The sequence below is a fragment of the Capsicum annuum genome, chromosome 5, assembly GCF_002878395.1.
Source record: "Capsicum annuum cultivar UCD-10X-F1 chromosome 5, UCD10Xv1.1, whole genome shotgun sequence".
NCBI classification, from domain to species: Eukaryota; Viridiplantae; Streptophyta; class Magnoliopsida; order Solanales; family Solanaceae; genus Capsicum; species Capsicum annuum.
In genome coordinates this window covers 94,350,261-94,360,886 of record NC_061115.1, presented here as the reverse complement: position 1 = coordinate 94,360,886, position 10,626 = coordinate 94,350,261, and the positions used below count along the sequence as shown (strand labels likewise).

General features: G+C 36.5%; 1 long non-coding RNA gene across 7 annotated transcripts; it reads right to left on the bottom strand.

Annotated features, from left to right (window-relative positions):
* Window positions 1–238: 238 nt before the first annotated feature.
* On the bottom strand, window positions 239–8,349 carry LOC107870771. Of its 7 annotated transcripts, none has more exons than XR_007055806.1 (6): window positions 5,519–8,349; window positions 5,342–5,434; window positions 4,001–4,042; window positions 3,563–3,916; window positions 3,296–3,419; window positions 239–502 (listed from the first exon to the last, which is right to left on the bottom strand). It is a non-coding gene; the product is annotated as an uncharacterized LOC107870771 (long non-coding RNA). The 7 variants fall into 7 exon arrangements; XR_001674356.2 differs by having other exon boundaries at window positions 3,563–3,907; XR_001674353.2 differs by having other exon boundaries at window positions 3,563–4,042.
* Between the last annotated feature and the right edge of the window lie 2,277 nt (window positions 8,350–10,626).

Genomic DNA, 10,626 nt, shown 5'->3' with positions numbered 1-10,626 from the left:
ACCCTATTGAAACAATTTTTGGATATATACTGCAACACATATTGGTCTTTTGCAATGATTTCTAACTACCTATTGCAACTCTTTTTGACACCTATTGCCATAGTTTTCGGGTTTTTTGCAATATATTTTTACTACCTATTGCAACTATTATAATTAGATATTACAATGATTTTTGTCACCTATTTTAACTACTTCAAATACCATTAATAATTCAAATACCAATTGAAATATATATATATACACACATCACAACAAAATTTTTCATTAATTATAATCCAAATTAAAATATGCAACAAACTAGTAATCTAAACCCAAAAGGAAAATGTTAAAGTCAAATAATCATTAGATTTTCTACATAGTATCAAATTCGAGTGGCGATGAATTTCACAAAATTCAATATCAAAAAAATAGATATTAAAGCATCTATCAACAATTCAAAAATCTTCTCAAGTAAGGTCAATTTCTTCATCACTTCTTTCTTCATCTCCTTCATTTTGGACACCTACAAAAGGAGAATAAATAAGCTCAATTAGCACTTAAATAAAAACATATTTAAAGAGTGAAAGTTGGGTGATCATGTATAGTTTGAAGCATAAGACAGAGAATCAGCAAACTGAAAGGTTACAACTGGGAAGGAAAAAAAAAGCAGGAAAAACTTAATCCTTCCACTTCTATTCCAATTTGTCATTGTTCGTAAGCAGCTTCTTCATTATACGAGCTAAAAGTTAGCCTTGCCAAATATAATTGTGTGGCTAGAAACTTATCTTTAATCATTAGAAGTGAAGTTGAACAACGTAATCTTACTTTCATTTATGGTGTCTGCTCCTGTCCTCAAAGTTAATCATTTACTTTGTTCTGTCTTTGTACAACTACACGTACAATCCTTTGCATTCTCATTTCACTTCCCATTCATGTTATGCTTATTTCTAGTAATGCATTAAACTACATGAAGGTGAAATAAGGCAGTGAACATAACTATGAAGTGAACATAACTTACTTATTAGTATGGTAGGCCCTTTCCTAACTTCTGAAGTGAAATTTGTAAATCAAATAATAAGGTTCATCACATTGTCAATGAATATAATTTAAAATCTTATTGCAAAACAGATTATGTGCACAATGATTAGCAAGATCAGCATTTTTCTACTAAACATCCTACTTGTGGGAAGCTAAGCAGAAATCAACAAATTTTCCAGTTAATCTCAAGCTAAAAAAGACCTCAAGTTTTGCATTTTCTTTAGCATCATGGACCATAAAGCTCTCCGGCTACTCAAGATTAGATGGGTCATGGAAGCTAGTAAAATCTCTAAAGTCAACCTCAAAGTTAGGTGCAGAATGCTTTAGAAACAAACTATCAGATCTTAACCAAAGCTCCAATCAGAGTATAAAAGAACAGGAATTATATAGAGAACAATGTAAAAGTTCTATTCATGTTTACTCTTTCTTCCTTTATAATGCTGCAACAGCAAACAAACAACAACTCATATCAAACTTCTCTATCAAATAAAACTAAAAATGATTCTAAACAATACAAAAATGCTTAAACTCATAGACTAACATAGAAGAAAATAAAAATTTTCAAGTTCCAAGTCACTATTAGATCACAGAACAGTCAACCAAAAATACACCAGTACTTTGTCCATGCCAATGTGTGAATCTAGATTTAATTAGATATGCAACAATCAGGAAGAGTGAAGAATCAGGAAGTGTGTATAAGAAAATTATTGATGTTGAGATTCAGCACGCGGAGCAGGAGAAAGAGGAAGAGGAATTAATAAAAATGAAGCAGATATTAGTATCACAAGTGTTGGAAATTGGTATAATCTTTTATTCAGTTATAATTGGTGTGGCTTTAGGGATGTCACAGAATCAGTTACTATTAGACCACTTATGGTTGCAGTGTCCTTTCACCAGATATTTGAAAGAATGGGTCTTGGAGGTTGCATTGCACAGGTAATTCATTTATTTTTATACGATGAAATTCGTGGTTCGGGGGTCTATTTGAAATGCTCTAAAGGTAGAAGTAAGATCCCATTTGTGGGATTACATCAGATATGTTATTGTTGTTACAAGTCTTGAGGGTAATATTTGCTTTAGATTCCTTTCCTAAGTTGGCTAAAGGATCTGCAGAACTATTACCTTATCTAAAAATATAATCAGAGAGTAAAACAGATGAGTAAAAACATTACCTTCCCTAAGATCTGCTAAAATACCTAAAAGCAGGCATGTGGTGTATAACAGAAATTTGTTGTAGGATTTATGGGGACTGATTGGTTAAAATCAGTTGGTACATACACTATCCATAGTTGGTATGAATGGATAAGAGGGATAACCCTCAAGGATGAACTGGAGAGGCATATGGTGCAAAGCAAGCAATCCAAAGCAGCAGTTCATATGTTTGCTAGTTATACACAAGACAACAACAACAACAACAACAAACCCAGTATATTCCCACATAGTGGAGTCTGGGGAGGGTAAAATGTACGCAGTCCATACTACTACCCCCGAAGGAGTAGAGAGGTTGTTTCCGATAGACCCCCGGCTCTAGCTATACATAAGAGATTGATAAAAAAAAGGATACTCTTAAAAGGCTGGGGCTAGGAGAAGATGGGGGTTGTGCTTTATGTACTATAGATAAAAAGAAAATAGAAAATCTATTCTTCCAATGTGTTTCTCTAAGAAAAATAGGTTGAGAATATACTAAGATAGCTAAAGATCAGACGATAAAATATGAAGCTAGAAAGCTGGTGGATGTGTATAGATAGGGGGCTAAAGAGAGATTGTGTAGAGAGATGTTATGGATGGTGTCAACTATTCTGATATATCATATATGTCTAGCACGTAATGAAGCATTCTGGAATCCTTGTCCCCAAGCACCATTAGCATTGTGCACTAGCACGATAACAAAACAAAGTACTCCTACCTACTAGCAAGGACGCACTCCTTCGTACTGTCCTTCTACCCTAATACGCATCTTCCACACAGTTCGAACAAGTAATACGTTACTAAATAATGGTATCGTTCAACATAAGGCTACCACTTCAAAGTGAAAGATAAACAACATTCATAGTCTGGCCAGATTTAGCTCAGGGGGTGTCCTCATCATACAAGAAATGTAATGGTAGATTGTTTCAGACATATCATCAAATTTCTAAAATAATAGAACTTGCGATATTCTCCTCTTACACAAAGAAAGATCAAATAACGATCAAATTAGCAAGCAAATTAGGAACAAAAGTAAGTGCATCACAAAGAAAGGTCTCCCTAGGGTGGGATTAATTTAGTAAATACATACCAACAGCAACTCAGCTGGTACCAAGGGGCATGCATCAAAAACGGCACTTAAAAGTCTCCTTATAATGAATTCTCCCCTTATTTTTTCCTCTTCATCATAATCTTCCTCCTTTCCAATGTCATCCCTAGATGTATCAAACCCAACATCAAGTAAGTGCCTAGTGCAAATATAGATGCATAAAAAAATTTCTCCTTACAGAAAGTTTGAACAAATAATGCAGAACCATAGTAATAATACACTAACTTAACATATAACTAAACAACAAACCTCAGGCTGCGATTAATAAAGTAGAGGACCAAATATTACTGGCGCATCAGCCTGAAAACCTAGTACTTGAGCCTCCTTGAAATCCTTCCAGAGCTTTCCCAGACAAAGGCACAGCCTTTGAAGAAACACGGGTTCTGTTTGGGCATCATTACAGATTGATGGTTGAATATGCTTCAAGCAGACATTAATAATCCTTGCATCAATACACGCCTCCTAACCCCGTCTCTGACCATCAACAATTACTACCAAGACAAGTAAAGCCATTGCCCTTTGCTCTAGATAAGCCTCACCGCTGTCAAGAAATCTAATGAAATACCTATGTCCGCCTTCCCTAATAAGGTCAACCTGGCAAGACTGTCATCTTATAGTAAAAGGGTAATCTAATGAATATTAAACTACAGGATCAAAACACTTAAAAGCGTATCGAGAAACACAAACCAAAGGAGATAGTTATCTAAGACTGATGTCAACATGAAGATTCTGAAAAAAAAAAAAAAGAAATTTAAACATTTTACCATTACATAGTTTCTATACAGCATAATCGATCAAAAGAAAGAGAAGTGCATAGTGACAAGAATTGAATAATGAGAAAAGAACATACTCTATCAACATTATAGATTCCACAACTAGATCAGTAGATTCATGTAACATTATAATAAAGAATAAGAAAGCATTCAAGATAGTTCAACATCCTAACAAAACATAAAACACAAACTACATGTGTAAATCTAGAGGTGATCTCTTCCTTTCCAACTTAGTACTTGGTTGATAGTGCTGACTGCAGGTTCTATTTTTTGCTAAGTATCATTTCTTAGAGCAACACAATATGCATTAATTAATTTGTTTGTACCTGAAAGAAAAGAACTTTAAATAATGCACTAAGTCGGTAACTAAATTCATATTGGAGATTAACATACTGAAACAAGCATCCAATGGATTGTAACCAAGATAACCAAAATAAAAAAAGTAAGAAGATTAAGTAGGTGTTTGGCCATGGAAATTTTTTAGATTTAAATTATTTTTTGCCGAATCCCCACACCCGTATCCATCCCTAGATCCATATTGCCGAATCTTTAAATTGAGACCGTAAAGGATTCAACGTCTAGATCATTATTCGTATCGAACACCCACACCCGAGTCCGAGAAACTTAGAGTAGCAAGAGGATTCAATTGTAATGTAGATTGAACATGTCAATGTGTGTACAATTTTTTATCATTAAGTCTTAATCTAACCAATCTTCGAAACTAAATTACATCAAATTAATTCCTATTCCCAAAATTAAAACTCATCTAAACCAAAGGCTGCACAAAAAGTATAAAGTTTCAAATTTTTGTCATACCAATGAAAGTGCTAAAACAACACATAGCAAAATGTTTCTCCCTACTTCAATTCGATTATCTTAATCTCATTTTTAGTCCTTTTAATCCGCGTCAAAAAGAATGTCATTTTTCTTTTTTGGCAACTCTTTAATATCAATTTTCACACATCATCTTAAACATCACAAGATTTCAAGACCATAACATTCAAAAATTTCTTACTTTCTCAAACTTCATATCAAATCAAATCCACTAGTTTCTTACTTTTTCGGCAAAGAGAAGAAAAAATGAATCGAACATCAACTCCAAAAAAGTGATACACTAGAAACGAAGACGGAAGAACACAAGAGTGAACTGTGCATATGTCACAATTGTAATGGCCAGAACTAATAGAAATTCTGAAGAATTCGACAGATAATAATAAGTCAAAAAATTATGTCAATCGTAGAAGAATACACTAACCTTAAAATTTCCAAATTAAAACAATTGAAGTGAAAATTCGATCTGACTTTTCAACACAAATTGAGAGCCGAAATTTGAATTGACTTTCCACCACTAAGAGAAATTGAAGTGCAAAATTAGTCCTAATCTCTAATCTCAAATCGAAGTGCAAATCGAATATGGTTATCTTTAACTCACCAAAACACAGTCTTCAAATGTTGGTCTGAAATTGAAGTCGCCGAGAAGACCACGGTTCGCCGAGAAGACCACGGTGGCCGGCGAGTGAGACTGATTTTTACCATCGAAAAATAATCTGATAGGTACCACCCACAAAATCGCAATATGGTTTATTATCCGCAAAATCGAGAATGGGTTTAAGAGAGAGGTTTTTATTAAAATAGTTTTTTTAGGCGAACTAGAAAAATTTTGTAAAGAGAATTTAAAGAGTATGCAATAAGTTTTTTTGCTCATGAAGGTGTTGCCATAGATGATTTTATCACAAAGATTTCAATAAACGTTGCTATACATCTACCTATTGAAACGGTTAGTATTAGTATTCAATAGTGACAGTTATAGAGCTAAATTGCAGTTAATAGAACTATTATTTTTATAGCAATGCTTTGATAATCGTTGCAAAAAAGTTCGTTGTCATAGAGTAATTTTCAATAGTGGATGGATTTTCTTTCCCACACAAATTGATGTCAATTATTATAGAGAATTATTGTTTCTTATCCACATTACTCATCACTATTTGAAATAATATTTCTTAGTCTTAGTCAAATCATAAATACTACTATTTGCTTAAACTTTCAATCATCATTTAAGTGTCCCACTTAATTACATTCCACAAATTCAAACCGGCACTACACGCACAAAAATCGAAAGGAGAAAATAGGGAAAAAAATCGAGTGACACCATTAATGGAGATTAATGGAGAAGAAGAAGAAAAACAAGAAGTAAGAAGAAACATATGAAAAAAATGGAAAATGAAGAAGAAAAAAACTAAATACAAAATTAAAAAAGTGGGTCCTTTTTATTGCACGTGGCACATTTTAATTTGTTAGTTCAATATTTTTTTCCATTCACGCGCTTCAGGTGCGTGTACATGCAGAGTCAAATTTTTAGTCAAATTGGTGTATTTACAATGGTTAAGATTAAATTCGTGAAGTAATAGATCAAAAGTATAGTTTAGGTGTCTTTTTGATAAAAGAATAAAAATAAAGAGTTGGAGTTGGGCCCCTTTCAGCCCATTAATAGCTTGCCGACCTTTGGGCTTTTAATCTTATGGACTTTAGGTCCATTTTCCAGCATTGTATACCAAAAGTATACCAGCCCTTTTCCTTGCATTTTTCGTATATATACGGTATATATATGATCGTACATAAGTTATACATTTACATATTTTGGTTTTCCACCTGCACACTAGTTTTCCTCTCTAACTTTCAACCATATATCCTCCGTATACTATTGTATATCTGCATATACAGCTTTGGTATTGGTCCGTTTTGCTTCATTTATTAGTCCCACTTTGGACTTGGTACGGATCTTGACTCGATGCAAGTTAGATTTAACCCAACGGAATGCAAGTGATGGGAGTCCGGGGGACTCAATGGGGGAGTTCATGCATATAAAAGGGTAAAGATTAGTATGTGAAAAGGATTAAAACCAAACAAAAAAAGTTGAACACATATTTTCAAAGATCGAGATGTCAATATAATCATTTGATGAGTCGATTCAACTTCACACTGAATAATTAATGTCTAATATAGCCTATGTTCATCAAGACACCATATGAATGGACAAGAAAACAAGTAAACCAAAGAGTGGAACCTTAAAACACCATAATATGTTTACACTTGAATTCAAGCCAACATAAGCAAAGATTCTGATAATTCAATATGCTAACACATAATTTGCAAGGCAACCATTTGTAGTTTACAAGAAACAGAGATTAATATGCCTATATGTTGGGCTACTGGCAGATTTTTAAAAAAAAAAAGTTGTTTTGGCAGATTAAAAGAAAAGAAGCTATTTTTCTTATTAAAGGTAGATTACACCAACAAAGGAGACTAACTATATAGTATGGAAGATATCAATCTTAGATAATAGCAGGATAATATTTTTTCAATTACAAATTCATAGACTCACCGATTATAAATTCATAGACTCAACTAAGTAAACTTGCTATCATACCTTCATGTTTCAGGATAACGGTGAAGTCCTAATATCATGCTTTCTAGGCCCATTTTTTTGCATATTATGAATTATGCGAAGCTCAACCAACAAAAATTATACAACAAGCAAGAAAATCCTATCGCCTTCAGGGCGTCTACAGCAAACAGTCCCAACAACGTCATCGCTATGATGCTAATGAAGAGATAATTATGACGAAAAAGAAAATTTAAAGAGAAAGGTGTTTACCTTTTTAGGGGCAGCAAATCGGGACAAAAGAGCCTACCACGACGAAGCTTCCACCATCGGATTTTCGACTCCGATCCGTAGGAGTTCAAATTTTTATCGGGATCGAGTTTTTGAATCCGTTTTCTTCTCCAATTCTTTTTCCCCCCTCCTTTTCTTCTTCCCCTCAATCTCTAATCATAGGGGAAGACTGATTTTTCATCATTAAAATGGAGAAATATATCCCCTGAAATTTGGGTTCGAATTCATGACCCCTTCTGATTTGCATTGAATTTTAAAATAGAAGACACAATTTTGAGCCAAAAGTCCACAACAATGGCTCTAGCTCTGCAAAATTGCAGAGATAAGATGAAAAGAGAGATTTTCCACGATTTGGAGGGTTTGTCGTTGGTATTAGCCGTTGTACGCGTTGACTGAAGCTGGACGAATTCGGGTCGAAATCGGGCTGATCGATGGGTGTCGGGTCACGCGGCTGTTGTTGTTCTTGATATCGCTAAGTTGTTGTTTTGCTGAAATTATTATTGTTGTTAATTGTTTTTGGAGTTGCAGACTAGCAGTTTTTGTTGAAAGCTATTGTTGATATTTGATCAGGTTAAGGGAGAAGAAAAAATCTTGGCCGGTTAAGGGGATATTTGGGCTGGTTGGTGTTGGGCCTGTTGGGCCAGGCTGATGGCTGTTGTTATTTGTTGAAGGGGAAATCAATAATGGGCCTGGTCGGGTCAGGTTTTGCAATGGGCTGGTTGTTGTTGTTTTGGATAGATTTAGAATTTAATAAAATAGCTCAAATTGGATTAAAATTCGGCCGAGTTTATTTAAATTTTAACCAAAGCGAATATCAATTGGCCAATTGTATTGCAATTGTGACCAAGTTGATTCAATTAAGATCAAATTTAATAAATTGACCAAATTACGGTGCACGTCTGTAGTGCTTACGCGCCACAGGTAGGACTGGGTGAGGAGGAGAAGAGGAGGTTTTGGGAGGTCCTAGACTAGGTGATCCGAGGCGTGCTTAGTTCGGAGAAGCTTCTCATAGGAGGGGACTTCAATGGGCACATCGGGCATTTGCCGATTGGTTACATGATGTGCATGGTGGCTTTGGTTTTGGGGATAGGAATGATGAGGGTACTGCTCTGTTGGATTTTGCGAGGGCCTTTGTGTTGGTGGTAGTGAACTCCAGCTTTCCGAAGAAAGAAATGCATTTGGTTACTTTCCATAGTAAGTTAGCCAAGACCCAGATTGACTTTTTGTTGCTTAGGAAAGGGGATAGAGCCTTGTGTAAGGATTGTAAGGTTATTCCGAATGAGAATCTTGTAACTCAACATAGACTCCTGGCGATGGATTTGGTTATAAAGATGGGCAATAAAAGGAGGAGTGGGGAGGGTCGACCTAGAGTTAGGTGGGGTGGCCTGACTCCGACCAGTGCTTTAGAGATAGAGGTGAAGTTGGAAGGGATGGGGGCGTGGGAGTGTCGGGGAGACATAGATAGCTTGTGGGATAAGGCTGTGGGTTGCATTAAGGAGACTGCTAGAGAGGTTTTGGGTGTCACGAAGGGTTGGTCTGGCTGGCATCGGGGGGATTGGTGATGGAATGAAGAAGTTAAGAGGAAGGTGGAGGCGAAGAAGGCGGCGTACATTAAGTTGGTTGAGAGTAAGGAAGAAGAAGAGAAATGGGTGAGCAAGGAGGAGTACAAGTTAGCTAAGAAAGAGGCTAAGTTAGCAGTTACGACTGCTAAGACAGCAACTTTTGATAGAGTGTATTCGGGTCTAGTGGAGCGAGGCGGGGAAAAGACGTTATACAGGATCGCCAAAACTAGGGAGCGAAAGGGTAGGGATCTGGACCAGGTGAAGTGCATTAAGGGGAAGGATGGAAACGTTTTGGTGGAGGACGTTCTTATTATGAAAAGATGGCAGTCGTATTTTCATAAGCTCTTGAATGTTGAGGGGGATAAAGGTATTGTGTTAGGGGAGTTGGAGCACACTGAGAAATTTCGCGACTTCGGCTATTGTAGGCGTTTTAAGGTAGAGAAAATTTGGGAGATTATTCGCGAGATGCAACGAGGCAGCGTGACGGGGCCGGATGAGATTCCGATGGATTTTTGGAAGTTTGCTAGCGGTGTTGGATTGAGGTGGCTTACCCATTTATTTAACCACATTTTCAAGACCGCTAAGATGCCCGAGGCGTGAGGATGGAGCACGATGATTCCTTTATATAAGAACAAAGATGACGTTCAGAGTTGCAACAACTACCATGGTATTAAGTTGTTGAGTCACACGAAGATTTTGGAGAAGGTGGTGGAACGAAGGTTGAGAAAGATAGTGCCTATTTCGGAGAATCAATTTGGATTTATGCCTGGTCGCTCAACGACTGAGGCAATTCACCTAGTGAGGAGGCTCGTAGAACAGTATAGAGAGAGGAAGAGGGATCTGCAGATGGTGTTTATCGACTTGAAAAAGGCTTATGACAAGGTCCCTAGGGAGGTTCTGCGGAGATTCTTGGAGGCGAGAGGGATCTCTGTGGCGTACATTCGGTCGATTAAGGACATGTATGAGGGGGCGAAGACCCGGGTAAGGACAGTGGGAGGGGACTCCGAGCATTTTTCGGTCTTAACAGGGCTGCACCAAGGTTTGACTCTTAGTCTATTTTTATTTACCTTAGTAATGGATGTGTTAACGCGTGATATACAAGGGGGAGGTTCCCTGGTGTATGCTCTTTCCAAATGATGTAGTTTTGATTGATGAGTCGCGCTGAGGTGTTAATAATAAGCTGGAGGTTTGGAGACAAACCTTGAAATATAGAGGATTCAGGTTGACACTACAAAAAATGGGGTTAATTGCGGGAGGTGTTTTGCGGGGGTTATTTTAACCCTCGTAAAATTATATGAATTGCAG